The sequence below is a fragment of the Blastomyces gilchristii genome (genome assembly GCF_000003855.2).
Source record: "Blastomyces gilchristii SLH14081 genomic scaffold supercont1.3, whole genome shotgun sequence".
Taxonomy (NCBI): domain Eukaryota; kingdom Fungi; phylum Ascomycota; class Eurotiomycetes; order Onygenales; family Ajellomycetaceae; genus Blastomyces; species Blastomyces gilchristii.
The window spans coordinates 2,625,891-2,636,938 of record NW_003101680.1 but is presented as its reverse complement, the minus strand read 5'-3'; the positions used below and the strand labels follow the sequence as shown (position 1 = coordinate 2,636,938).

Sequence of the window (11,048 nt, the reverse complement as noted above, 5' to 3'; positions counted from 1 at the left end):
GATCACTTCTTATAGTTGTCTAGCCTGAGTATGAAGAATTAACAGAACTTCTTCATTCTTCTCACTCAGACACTGTTTTTCAAGAATTTTGCTTACTTTTTTCAGTTTCTGTATTTTAAAAACTTGTTATTTCTCTATTTCTTCTTTCTTTCTTCTCTTTAGAATTTCAATCTCAGGAACAGTATCTGGGAAAACATCTTTTTCCACATTAACTAAGTGTACTCTTGAACTCATTTTACTCACTGAATGAAAAGTTGATCAGACTGTTTCAATTGAGAGATTTATCAGTCTATTTTCAAATGAAAAGTTGATCAGACTGTTTCAGTTGAGAGGTTTATTAGTCTATTTTCAATTGAAAAGTTGATCGGACTGTTTTAAAAGAAGAATGAAAGACTTTTATGTATAAAACACCTGATTTTTTTCACACTAGTTCAGTAACTAGATTAGATTTTTGAAGAGAATCTAATAAACTAAAATTAATTTTTAAGATAAATTAATAAAATCTTTATAAACTGTTTCTTGAAATACAGTGAGGAAAAGTATGACATCAATTAATAATAAATCAGATAATATGACAGTTTTTGAGAGAAAAACTGATAAAAAATAAGTCAATTTTTTGCAGAGAAATTGATTAAAACTATTCAATTTTATTCTAAATCATTCAATTCTTCTCACACAACAAGTTTGCAACTCAAATCAGTTAATAAAGAGTGTAAAAGAGAATTAAGTATTAATGAAAGCTCTTCAGTCACTGAAAAATTAATTCTTACTTAAAAGAATATGAAATTATAATAGAAAATAACTCTGTTTTTAATTCTTTATAAGAATATTGTGTAAAACTCAGAGAAAAACATCTTACTTTTTCAAGAGAAGTAAAAAACTATTTCTAAGATCTTTTTTTTGTAGTAACTACTGCAGAAGAATGAGATAGAAACTGCTAAGATATGTACTACTATATACTCTCTATCAAGACTTTCTCTTTTCAGAGTCTTGATATTATAGAGAATATAAGTCTATTTCTATATAATAATATTAATATTATCAGCAGAATATAGAGAAACTGGTTATTTATATCTGAAAATAGAAGACTTTGTCAATGATTATATTAATATAGAGTTAATTCTCAAATTCAATAGAAATCTAGTATTGCTGTTCTCAATCTCTTACAGAATCTATTAAATATTAAGATATGAAAACTAGATTTGATATATCTCACTGTGCAGAGATCAAAGACTCAGTCAGATCTTAAGATATACTGAATTTATAGTTATTGATGTGCTGTTAACTTGTTCTGTTGACTTATTATCTGCTGATTATATATTAAGTACTGTTGTCAAGGTATCTTTTTATATTATTCTGTCAGTGATGAGCCAGATTGAGAGAAGTGATACAAGAGTGAGACTTGGCATTGATGTCTAGATACACTGAAGACAGACAGAGTATTTACAGAGATTGCACTTCAGAAGTATTCATTGATTATATACTTAATATTATTGTCAAGATATCTTTTTGTATTTTTCTGCTGAGAATGAGCTAGATTGAGAAGGATGATACAAGGGTGAGACTTGGTGTTGATGTTTTGAAACATCAAAGATGAATAGAGTTTTCACAGATGTCACTTCTCAGATATCTCCACAATTACAGATTGAGAATCTTTCAAAATTGAGAAGATTGATGTATATAGCTCAGTCTTTTCACCTTACAATTTGTATAGCAATTTGGCCTGGAGTTGTGATGTGATAGGGGAGAACGGGGGATAATCCCACACAGGAGGTTTGAACAATGTCTGATTCATGTTTGGCTGAATAACTTCACCACTACACGGGGTATGCAGTCGGCGATGGGGTCAAAATACTTGTATGATCGAGGGCTTTTCAATGGATCTATCGGCGGGTTCTTATTCAAAGAATTGGGCGAGTTCGTGGTGGAGCAGTTGCTTTTGTCAAAGATACTCTTCTACAGATGAGTAAGAACAGCAAGCTGCATCTGATAATGTATGATAATAGAAAACTATCAGATGCTGAACTTAATTACTCAGTGTATGAAAAGGAATTGCTAGTAATCAAGTATATGCTGATGTTATGAGATACATATATTGACAACAGCTATATAATAACAGTGATTATGAATCATGAAAGTCTTGTCTATCTATAATTAGTGATAAAATCTTTCAAATGCTTAGTATGTTGAATCTCAGAGTTCTAAGTATACAATGTTCATATTAAATACTGAAAGAGATCAGACACTGTGATATCTAATACAATCAGTCACAGACTCAATTTCATGAGTGCGAGTTCTGTAAATCAGATATAAGAAAAGTTCATATTAAACACACTGAGAGAATACAAGAAATTAGAATAAGTGAATACAATGATCTCTCACTTGAGAAATAGCAATATATTAAATAATAAGTGTCTTATAAATGTAGTAGAAGAGATGCTTCTGAACTTCAAGCTGAGAAAATTAAAAAATGATGTTATGCTTTACTGTGATCTAGAATATAGAGAAGCTCTCTATTTAGAACATTTATTTAAATATGACTTAATAACTCATATGCACAAGAAATTCAGTCACTTAGAAAGCTCTGAATGCATAAGTGCATTCAAATCAAGAGTGTACTGACTAAGCATGACTGAGAATATTCAGATATATACTCACAGATGTCTGAATTATCAGGTTGTGAAAGAATCTAAGAAAGAGTTAGAACATAAGACAGTGTAATATCAGATGAAATGTATAATACAACTGTTTAAACAATAAAGAGTGAATCTCATAGATATATTACTACAAATGTCAAATGAAAATTGTTGAATAATCACTGCTATTGACTATGCTACTGACTGGCCAGTTGTGAAAGCAGTTTCAGAGATAATAGAGTAGATGATGATGAAGTTTCTATATAATGAGATCTATATTAACTATAGAATACCATGTGAGATTCTGCCTGATAATAATGTGAATCTTATAGAAGAAGTGATGAGGCATTTCATAAGTCAGTTACAGATAAGATATTATAGAATAACATCATATCATCTGTGAATAAACATGAAGATGAAATGCTTGAATGAAATTCTGAATAATATGCTGATGAAATATCTAGTGAACAAGTCTACAAGATTATGAAATGAATATCTCAGTCAGAAGCTATTAGCCACACAAATTCAGAAGTATACAGTCTTTAAGTGTTCATTATTCTACCTGTTGTATGAGTGGCATCCGCACATCCTGAAGAATGCTTTGAAAAAGATGAGAGAGAGAACAGCAGTTGTGAATGCAACAGTTATGAATACAGCAGAAAGAGCAGTTACAGACATAGTAGTAGCAGTTGCAGATACAGCAGTTGCAGACATAGAATTAAGATTGAAAGAGATCAGCTATACACATGCAAAAGCTAATAAGTTACTTCTGAACTGAGCAATTCAATCAAAAAGAATATAAGACTCACTAGTTAAGAAATCAAGTCTTAAGATAAAAATATAAGTTTTTGTATGCAATGAGAGTGTTGAGAAGTTTTAATCTAGATGATTTGAGATCTATAAAATACTCAAATCATATTCTCTGAGAATATATGTATTGAAAGAATCAGAGGAATGAGTCTTATACAACTTAATAAATAATTTATATCTTATGAAGATAAAGATGCAAGATCTGAGTGAATTATAATTATTTACTGCACTATTATCAGTGTTGAAAAAGAAGAGACTTATAATTAAAAAGTCTCATGAAGTAAGAGAAATCATAGATGCTTACAAATCAGATAATCTCACTTATTTCAATCTTTTCATAATTATAAGAAAAGAATGAGAAGTAATGAAGAAATTAGATAAATATCACATTTCAATAAGTGATGAGACTGTAGCTGATTATATAATAACATGCTGCAGATAGCAGATGTAACATAGTAAAGAGCAGTCTCAAAGTGACAGACTTATATATAAATCAGATCACAGAAGAAAAAGAAATTCAGAGTTGAATTTAACTGTTTACATCAGTGTAATTATAGAGATAACAGAGAATGAATCATCTGAAACATCTGTAAATGTGTGAGATTAAGTCATCTCAATCCCTGAAGATACTCAGAGATTAGATCAGATTAGTTTTAATGAGCTGTTTACTGTAGTGATCTGAGCAGGTAAAGAGAGACAGTAATAGTATAATATGTGAGACAGAATCACAAGATGAAAGCTACTGAACCTAGTCATTAAACACTGTATTATATAGAGATCATGTAAGAGTAGTGACTAGCAGACAAAGAAAAAGTGTAAGAAAGACAAGAAATAATGAATTGATTATCAACTGTAAGAATCAGTTATAAAAGATAAAATATTATCATACACATCTCATTTCTTTTCATATGTCATACAGTTAATCTATTTTCAACATCACATTATCTGAAAAATATCAAAAACATTAAAAACAAAGAAAATCTCAAAACTTGAGATTCATAAGAAATTCAAGAGCTATAAGCTGCTCTTATAATAACATTATACATGTCTCTGATTTCTCTACTACTCTGTATCCAACATTAATATTGTTTATTGCAAGATTGACTGAAATGTCAATATAGAAATGTGTACATGTGTGTGTAGAAGAATTGAAGAAGAGTGTGAAATCTGCAGAATCAGAAGTCAAGACAGAGAGAACAGAAGTGAAAGAAATAAAAGAAGAAGAAAATACAGAATCAGATAAATAACAGTGAGAGTCATCTGAGACTGAACACTTACAACCTGATGTGTGCATAATCTTTCTCACAGAGAAGAAAGAGAAAGCACTGAGAGAAGCTTGAGAACAGAAGAGAGTAGTCTCAGTGACATTATCATCTTCAATTAGAATAGTCTCTGACACTGAAGCAACTAAGAACTGTTATTAGTATATAAAAACTGCAAAATCAGGGATGAGAATAGTTATTAAATGAATACTCGCAGAAGCCTCTATAGTGAGTACTAAACAGAATTAAGAAGATTGAATCAATATTTACTGAGACTTCACTGAGTAATATAAGATAGAAGATCTAGTATGATTAAATCTTAAGAATATACAGATTACATACTCATCTCACATACTAAATTATCATTATATAGAGTATAAAGTGATAGAAGTTCTAGACAGTAATAACTACTATCTTGACATACTATCAGAGATTCATGATATCTTTTATATAAGCTTGCTTCACTGTGTCATCACTGATCTATTCTCTTCTCAACTGACTTTCAACTGACAGCTGCCAGGGATTATAGAAGAAGATAACAAACTTGAATAAGAGATTGAAAATATTCTTAATAAGAGATTTCACAGCTGCAGCTGACAATATCTTGTGAAATAAGTCAGCTATGATCATCTGACCTGGACTCTGAGTTCTGTGTTATCTGAGATCACGGCCCTTGACTGATAGAAGCTACATACAATCAAGAAAGAGAGAGAGGGGCTAATGTGACAGGCTGTGCCTGATCAATTATATAGACTATTTCATTACACTTCACAGATTTCTACTACTCTGATTCTCAGTTGTCAATTCTCAGCTGAAAATCTACAGAATTTCTATTCTATCACTCTGAAGCTTCACTGTGTACAAAAACCCCTATTCTTTCACTCTGAAGTTCCACCGCATATGCCATTGTGTACATGTATAAATATTCACTTCAATTATCAATTCTCACACTTTCTCTTTCTTTTCTTCTCTAATGTTTTTCACTTTGATATATAAGATCTATAAATATTATACTGATCTATTCAGCGTAGACCTCTTTCAAGTATATATTATTCAAGATTTGAAATAAAACCCAAGTGGAAATCTTGTTCAATTAAATGTAAAAAGAAAATATTCTCATCTATAATACAGCTGAAACTAGAACATGGCTATTTCAAATCTTATATACAAAGATTTGATGATAGATTTGACTCAATAGAATGCTCATTCTGCAATGCAAATGAGAATTCTGAGTATATTGTAATGCACTGTGCATTATACAATAGTCTCAGAGCCAGATTGAAAGAGAAGTATGATCTAAATCAATTAAATATGAGATTCTTATTCTCAACTGAGACAGGAATTAAATACTTAATAGACTTTCTATCAGCAACTCAAGCAGATATAAGAAAATGGCTAAATTCAGAAATATCTGAATATGAAGAGAAGGAAATTGATCAGATATAATCTGTTAAAACAGCTATATACTATTTTTTGATAATTTGTTTTATTACAGTCTCTCTTTACTTTACTTTTTCTTTCTATTCTTTTCTATCTATTTATTTAATATGTCTATCTTTAAGACTGTGTTCTCTTTTCTTTTGTCATGATATTGTCAAATGATTTCAAAGTATCAGAAGATGTTAAAATACTGCAATTTGCAAACAGTTTTTATATTCTGAGCTGGAATTTTGTGATTTTGCATATCTGAAATTGGTGAATGTATAATAGTTAACTTTATAGATATAGGAAAAACCCTGAGAACTAAAAGTTCTCAGAAAGATATCATAGTCTCTGACTGCAGACATCTAAAATTAAAGAATAAGAATAATAATAATACTACTGTGAATGTTAAATAAAAATTGTTAAATGATTACCGCTATTAACTATACTACTGATTGATCAGTAGTGAAAGCAGTTTCAGAGATGATTGAGAAAATAGTAATAAAGTTCTTATATAATAAGATATATATTAACTATAAAATATCATGTGAAATTCTGACTAATAATAATGTGAATCTCATAGAAGAAGTAATGAGACATTTCATGAAACAGTTACAGACAAGATATTATAGAACAACATCATATCATTTATAAATAAATGAAAAGATGAAATGTTTGAATGAAATTCTGAGCAATATGCTGACAAAATATCTAGTGAGTAATTCTATGTGATTATGAGATGAATATCTCAGACAGATGCTATTAGTCACATGATTTCAGCAGTATATAGTCTCTAAGTATTTATTATTCTATTTGTTGTATGAATTGCATCTGCACATCTCAGAGAATGATTTGAAAAAAGTGAGTAAGAGAGTAACAGTTGTGAAAGCAGCAGTTGCAGATGCAGCAGTCACAGATACAGAGTCAAGATTGAAAGAGATCAGCCATGCATATGTAAAAGCTAATAAGTTACTTCTGAACTGAGCAATTCAATCAAAAAGAATACAAGACTCACTAGTAAAGAAATGAAGTCTCAAGATGAGAATATAAGTTCTTATACATAATAAGAGTTCTGAGAAGTTTCAATCTAGATGATTTAAGCTCTATAAAATACTTAAATCACATTCTCTGAAAATATATGCATTGAAATAATTAAAGAGATATTATTATTATTATTATTATTATTCTTCCATTATACTCATATACAAGCGGAGCTTATGATGAGTCCTTGCGTGATGTTAAATACAGGTCAAGTGTTGGTTATACAGGAGGAAATACAGGTGTTGAGACCACGCCAAGATAACAAGAACATAGGAAAATACAAAGGAGTGACAATTAGATACATGCGATAATAACTTCCCAGCCCAGGAACATAGAGCAATTCATTGGAGCGATTTGTACACCTCTGTATTTATTAGGAACCTGAGGTGCTTGAGTTCCGGATTTAATGTATCCCCTGCGGGTTTCGAACCCACGCGCCTTGGTTTCCCACGCCAAGGTGCTACTGGGTGGCCGCATTAACCATTCGGCCACCGGGGCATTAAAGAGATAAATCTTATATAACTTAATAAATAATTCATATCTTATAGAGATAAAGATGTAAGATCTGAGTAGATAATAATTATTCATAGCACTATCATTAGTGTTGAAAAAGAAGAGACTTATAATTAAAAAGTCTTATAAAGTAAGAGAAATCATAGACACTTACAAATTAGATGATCTCACTTATTTTAATCTTTTCATAATTACAAGAAAAGAATGAGAAGTAATAAAAAAATCAGATGAATATCATACTTTAATAAGTAATAAAACTATAGCTAGCTATATAATATTATACTGCAGATAGCAGATGTAATATAGTAAAGAGTAATCTCAGAGCAGCAGACTTATATATAAGTCAGATCACAGAAGAAAAAGAGATTCAGAGTTGAATTTAACTATTTATATCAGTTCAAATATAAAGATAACAGAGAATGAAGTATCTGAAACATTCATAGATATGTGAAATCAACTTATCTCAATCTCTGAAAATACTCAGAGATTGAGTGAGATTAGTTTTAATAAGCTGTTCACTATAGTGGTCTGAGCAGGTGAAGAGAGATAGTATAATATATGAAACAGAATTATAAAAGTGAAAGCTGCTGAATCTAGTCACTGAACACTGTATTATATAGAGATTATATAAGAGTAGTAACTAGCCGATAAAGAAAAAGTGTAAGAAAAGAGAAGAGATAATGAATTGATTTTTAACTGTAAGAGTTAATTGTAAAAAGATAAATAATATTATACACATCTTATTTATTTTCATATATCACACATTGTATTTATTTTCAATGCCACATCACTTATAAAAAATGTTAAAGATAAAGAAAATTTCAAAACTTGAGATCTGTAAGAAATTTAAGAGCTGTAAGCTACTTTTATAACAATATCATACACATCTCTTATTCTTCTATCACTCTGTGTATAACTTTAATATTATTTATTACAAGATTAACTTAAATGTCAATATAGAACTGTGTACGCGTGCATGTAAAAAAAGTAAAGAAGAGTGTGAGACCCGCAGAATCAGAAGTCAGAACAGAGAAGACAGAGATAAGAGAAACAGAAGAAGAAGAGAGTGCAAACTAGACTAACTACTAAGACTATAAATTTCATGTTTAATCTAATTTAATCTGATCTTATACATTTCTTGATATGAATTCTACTGAGACTATTTAATAAAAAAACATGCAAAGTAACTTTATATCAGATCTCAAAATGAGATCATAACTTAGAAAAAATAGAAAAGTAATCTCATTTAATCTCATTTAGTCTTATTCTTAATATAAAGTTACTATTTTTAGACATTTTAAGGTTTTCTTTAGACTATTTTTAATTTTTTAAAAAGTAACACTTTTTGATAACACTCAAATAAGATTTAAAGTCATTTAAAGCAATAAAAAGAATTTAAATTGAGAAGTGAAAATTATAATCTTATTTGAAAAATATAATAAGAGTAGACAGTAAGTCTCACTGAGACAGTATAAAACTACTATCTAATCTTAAAACTGTGTAATGAGAGTAATTAAATTAATAGTAAGATTATTAAATATTCTGGTTCTGATCTCAGACACGGTCACACAGTCAGTCTAGTTATGTAGAAATTGTGAAAGGTGTAAAGCTTCTGTGATTGAAAGGTTGCTAGCTTGTGAAAAGTTATATGATGGAAGGATTAGTAAGCCAGATCATGTGACCTGACATCCCCACTCACCAGAGTAACTATACACAATGCTATATACAAAATTCGCCTTCAAATCAAGTACAGGTACAAAAAATGACTGGAAAATGTGAAGTAATGAAAAATCAGTCATGATATACATCATTTTTTATCCCTCTATTCTTCTATCTTCTTTATATTCTCTTTTCAACATGTATATTTCAACATTTCAAGTGGTTTAGTAAGCCCATTCACTGTGTTCTCAGCAGATGAAACATATCAGATAGATATCTCATTCTTGCAGACAAGATTCTGAAGGATGTGGAAATGAACCTCTATATACTTCAAGTGATGTGGAATTGCTTCAGAAGAGAATAGCTCTATGACGGACTTATTATCAGCATGAATCATATAAGCCAGATCATTGGCTGTGGTGGGAATGAGGTGATCATCGGCATCCAGATTGTTGAGATGAGATGGGATGAATCCAGCATCTTCTAGAAGCTCTCGGAGACAGACAAGCTCATATGCAGCCTCAGAGAATGCAATATATTCAGTCTCTGTTGATGACTTGAAGACCCCTGTTTGCCGGCAGCTCTGCCATGCAACGGGACCACCTGCCATGTAGATGATATAACCGGTGGTTGAACAGGATCCTGGATCCCTACCGGCCCAATCGGCATCTGCGTATGCTACAGGTTCAATTTCAGCATCTCTGTGATAGGTTATACTCTCATTGATTGAACCCTGTAGATATCAGAGTGTATGCTTGTATGCAGCCCAGTTCTTTGATGTAGGCTGGGAGCTGAATTGTCCAAGAAATCCTGCAGCGAAGCTCATATCAGAATGTGTATTAAATACCAGATATTGCAGGGATCTGATACTGGATTGATAGGACTGTAGGGTAAATTCTGCTGTGTATGTAATTGATTCCTCATTATCATTCATGAAATCAACATTCTTCTTTATAGAAGTGAATGTAGAATGACAGTCATTCATTGAGAACTTCTTCAGAAGATTCCTTATAAAGAGGAGTTGAAACAATGTCAATGAAGTTGAATCTCTATTAATCTTCATTTCTAGATAGCAGTTGGAATCTCCTACATTCTTGATCTTGTAATTAGTGGTGATTTCAGCTCTGGCCCAGTCCAGATCTTCAATTTTCAGGCTGTAGAGATGGACATTATTCATGTAGATGATCATATAGACCTGTCTTTCATCATGAATAAATAGTCCAGTATCATAGAGACTGACACAGAAGCCTGAGTACAATAGCATCTTTCACAGCTTCTCATATCATAAGAGTGCTGCTTGCTTAAGACTGTAGAGTCTCTGCATCAAGTCACACACAAGATCATCACAGTCTTCACGGAATCCTGTGAATTGATTTATATATATCTGTTCATCAGCAGACAGTTGAGCATTCAAAAAGACAGTCACCATATCAATCTGCAGAACATATCATCCCCAGAATGCTGAGATTGTTATGAGAGCTTGTGAGATGAATGCAGAGATGATAGATGCAAAGATTCTTGAGTAATTGACTCTCTTCTGTTGAAGATTTTCACAGATAACTCAGCAGGTTTTATAGCAGATAACATCACTCATATTATTGAACTTTTTATCAAATACTTATTGATTATGAAGAATACTCATTTATGATGTTCTCTTAATCAGTTATCAGATCTCTATCTGTTTCAAATGATTGATCTCTTTAAC

General features: G+C 31.0%; 1 pseudogene across 1 annotated transcript; it reads right to left on the bottom strand.

Annotated features, from left to right (window-relative positions):
• Positions 1–7,580: 7,580 nt before the first annotated feature.
• On the bottom strand, positions 7,581–7,669 carry BDBG_16522 (annotated as a pseudogene). Its single transcript has one exon. The product of its transcript is annotated as a tRNA-OTHER (tRNA).
• Positions 7,670–11,048: the final 3,379 nt, after the last annotated feature.